The sequence below is a fragment of the Balaenoptera ricei genome, chromosome 8 (assembly GCF_028023285.1).
Source record: "Balaenoptera ricei isolate mBalRic1 chromosome 8, mBalRic1.hap2, whole genome shotgun sequence".
NCBI classification, from domain to species: Eukaryota; Metazoa; Chordata; class Mammalia; order Artiodactyla; family Balaenopteridae; genus Balaenoptera; species Balaenoptera ricei.
The window spans coordinates 33,615,797-33,620,346 of NC_082646.1; positions in this window are offsets into that span (position 1 = coordinate 33,615,797).

Genomic DNA, 4,550 nt, shown 5'->3' on the forward strand with positions numbered 1-4,550 from the left:
ACAAGATATTTCAGGCTTATCTTGTACTTTTCCTTCCCCATCCCAGGAATTAGTCATCTCTCCAAGGAGCCCTGGTCCCTTTGAGGAGAGAATGGTATTTAGAAGCCAAGATCTAGGTGCTAGTTGTGTTTATTACTATTGGGGTGCCACAGCTCCAGGACTCCTTCATTGGATAAAGCTAGATGTATGGGCTTCCCCGGTGGCACAGTGGTTGAAAATCTGCCTGCCAATGCAGGGGACACGGGTTCGAGCCCTGGTCTGGGAAGATCCCACATGCTGCAGAGCAACTAGGCCCGTGAGCCACAATTACTGAGCCTGCGCGTCTGGAGCCTGTGCTCCACAACAAGAGAGGCCGCGATAATGAGAGGCCCACGCACCGCGATGAAGAGTGGCCCCCACTTGCCGCAACTAGAGAAAGCCCTCGCACAGAAACGAAGACCCAACACAGCCATAAATTAAAAATTAAAAAAAAAAAAGCTAGATGTAGATGTACATACAATCATACGCATGCATATATACACTTGTATATGTGTATACATACATGTGTATATACACAACTATGCGTATTTCTCTGTCTATATAAATTGAAAACCATGAGTTCACACTAGTACCTCCATTCCCAATCCAACACCTAGTTTTTTTTTTCTCTTCCCTTACTTATAATGCCATTCTCTGACTTTGGAAACCCTAGCTCCCATTATCCTTACAATATTTACTGAATTAATTTATCCTCCTGTATGTAACAAATCTCCTGGATGCCTTGCTATTCTAGACCTCATACAGTGCCCTTTTCACACCTCTCAGCCTCCAGCGCCCCTCACTGGGCTGCCATCAGTCACATCCCTGCATGGACACCCTCCTCACCTCCCTCATGCTTAAGTACACTGTGCTGGGCTCCCCCACTGCTAGATAGTTCCTCATCCCATTTGGGCTTTATATCCTGCTCTGGACCACCACAGATTGCCCCCCACCAGCACAGATGCCTACCTTTCCTTGATTTCACCCAACAGTTTCTGAATTGAATTGTTTGAAAAAGGAAAAGAAAGGGAAAAAGAAAAAAAGAGGAAGAATGAGGAATTTAACCTTTGAGATAGTGTTTTGATAAGAAATGTGAGCAAGTAGATATTAAAAATCTCAAAATTTTTGCTAAAAGGTGGGCAAGATGTTCAGATATTATATCTCTCAGCTGCTAATGAGATGGCCTATATATGTGGACTGTAACATAAATATGTCCTTACCCTCAACCATCCCCCTGCTTTCCCCGTTATGATTACCCTCACTCCCACTGGCATCCTACGCCCACTGTCACCTTCAACGCTTCTGGCAAAGACTGGTACAAATAGGAAACTTAGGAAATCAGTATAGACAAAGATCATTACTGTTTTTCCTCCTCATTCTAAGATAGGTTTATAAAGATCCAGACAAAAAGAGAATATGGTGACAACTCTGAGATAATGATACAGAAAGGGTTTGCAGTATTCAAAATATATTTATTACTCATTTACAATGCTTAATGCAAGTGGCAAGATAGCTCCTGTTTTGCTCTGTGCAAGGCCCATCAACAGGAAAAATGAATGAAGGGAAAATAGAAGTATTTTAAAAACAGAAGTAACTTGTTGTTAGAAGGTGCTTTTGAGGTCCTAACCTGGTCTGCTGAATATTTCTATTAAGAGGAAGCACACTGCCTCCACTTTTCAGCCAACTCCAAGACTTGGATCTCAGGCTGTTATCTACCCCCTTGGAACTTCTGTCTCTCCACTGATTCCAGCTCACCCCTCTGCAGTCACGCAGAACAAGTTTAAGAACCCTGTAGGTATTCAAAGACAGCTATTATGTGCCTCCACCTGAGTCCTCAATATGCTTGCTTTCTTAACCTATTCCTTATATGATGTGTTTTGAGCGCCTCTTACCTTCTGATTCCTCTCTGTAGAGGTTCCAGTTATGAACACTATTTTTATTTATTTATTTATTGTATTTATTTAATTTTGGCTGCGTTGGGTCTTTGTTGCTGTGCGTGGGCTTTTCTCTAGTTGCGGTTCGCGGGGGGTACTCTTTGTTGTGGTGGGCGGGCTTCTCATTGTGGTGGCTTCTCTTGTTGTGGAGCACAGGCTCTAGGCACACAGGCTTCAACAGTTGTGGCTCACGGGCTCTAGAGCACAGGCTCAGTAGTTGTGTCACGTAGGCTTAGTTGCTCTCCAGCATGTGGGATCTTCCCGAACCAGGGCTCAAACCCGTGTCCCCTGCACTGGCAGGTGGATTCTTAACCACTGCACCACCAGGGAAGCCCAATGACCACTTTCAAATGCAGACTTTAGGGCTGGTCACAACGGTGCAGGTGTGTTTCGATCAGTGCTGAGATCAATGAAGCATTTGAGCTGGCACATCATCTCCTGCATCCAATCCCGAAATACATGCAAGACAGCAATCTCATGCCATGTAAGGCTAGTCACTCTGCTTCTAGACAGTGTCTATTCAGAAGCAAATTTTCAAGCAAAGAAACCAAGGAACTCCTGCTCCTCAGTGTGGCCCCCTCAAGAGCTTACTACAGCTCCCAATTCCACTGATTAGGGTTAAGTCTTGTTTAATTTTAGTGGCAAATATGATAGGAGTGGCAGTATATTTTATCTCTTTTGTCCATTTTACCTTATTTTTATTTTTCAAATTCATCTAATTTTTTCCCACCTCAGTTCCGGCCTCCATTATCCCAGTATTGAGTTATTGCTACATCAAGCTATTGGGATCCCACTGCCTCTAGGTTTATACACCAAGGCCAGAGTAAGCCCTCTGAAATTAATAATGTCATCCCCTTTCTTAAGAACTTTAAGTAGTTTGCCATCACTCTTAGCCTTCTGAACATGACTTACAAGGCCCAACATGACAAAAGTCTCTATCCTGCTTTATCTTTCTTTACCCTTTACCCACCCAGCCTTGTGTCTGATGCTTAAGCCATGCCAATCTTTCACAAGTTTGCCTAAACATGGCCACGTTCTCTTTCAATTTCAGGTCTTTGAACCTGCTGTTTTATTTCCTGGAACTCTCTCCCTCTACTATCTTGTCCTCTTCACCTGGTCTTCTCCTTCTCAGTCTTTAGGACACCAGATAGAGTTCCCCTCTCCTGGGAATCCTTCCCTGACTCCCCACACCTAGTGTTTTCCCTCCCATCCTCTTCCCTTAGCACACTGCATGGTATGTCTATCATCACATTTATCCAAAGTCTTTCTCAAGACAGCAGGCCAGGAAGTCCACAACTAAGTGATCAGAGTGGGTACAATCTATATACCTTGAATTGACCAAAGAAAAGTAGTCAGACAACCAGCATATACCCAGTTTTAACCCTTAGAATCCTTTGGCCTTGAAGAGTAGAAAAAAAGGAATGGCCTTACTCTACTGAGTCTGAGAATAGAACAAAATGAGTAGGGTAGAAAACCCAGAAATCTGATAGAAAACAAATGAAGATTTAAAAATAATAATGGTAAAATATAGTTTGAGTTGCAAATGGTGGTATCTGGCAAATCCCAGGAACTGAGTCATCAGCACTTTCAATCACCCATAAATGCTACAATCTGGAGTGGTCTGGCCTTTTTTAGAAACCTGTAATCAGCTCTGGGTCTAACCTAGATGATGGGTGTTGACCTGAGCAGAGGACCAAAAAGAGAGGAAACAAAGTTGTATTTTCTTTCTGGAAAGGAAGCACTATGTTGAAAGGATGAAGGAATGGAGTCACTTATTTAGAAGAAGAGTACATGAATATGTAATAAGATGAAGAAAAATCTCAGTCACCAAAATCTCTGTTAGAGAAAGCACTGTATTTGTCATAGAGTAACTGTCTGAATTAACCACTACTAGTCAAAGGTAAGAATCACCCGCAAGCTGCAGGTGCATGCTCGAGAAACCATAATCATTGCTAAGTTGTTCTGTATGGCCAGGAAGTGAGGGATTTAAAGTTGTCTTTGAAAAGAGAAGGAGAAAGAGATCAGAGAAAGGGAAATGTCAGAAGTGGCAAGAAAAGGAAGAACTGAGAACAGATATATCTGTTAAACCATAACTAAAGAAGGCTTAAGTGAAATATTATTTATTCAAAAAAATCTTTGGACTTCTGTGTGTCCTTCTTTTCCTGGGTATTTTGAAAGAAAATTATAAGGTAAGCAAATGTTTGCAGAAGTTCAAACTCCTGTCTCTTTAGAGACAGAGACTAAAGACCTTTTGAGACCTTCTCAGCCCTGTGATTCTATGACATTTCATCGAATCAAGAGCATGATTAAACCTGAAGAGCTATAATAAAAACAAACCTTAGGTGTAATTATAATATCCAAAAGTGCCTGCTTGGTCTCTTTTGCTGCTGCTTCTTGTATTTTCAACAGTTTCAAACTGCAAATTAGCATTTTTTAAAAGATCCTGGTTTCCCAAGGGGAAAAAAGTAAATACTTCTAAATTCAGAGCACAATTCTGTTTCCAAGTCAATATTTTTGTTGCTGCTATAATTTATTTGACACAGTGTATATTTTCTAAACTGTTCTCTGCAGTTTGTATTAGATCTTATGGGGTTACGA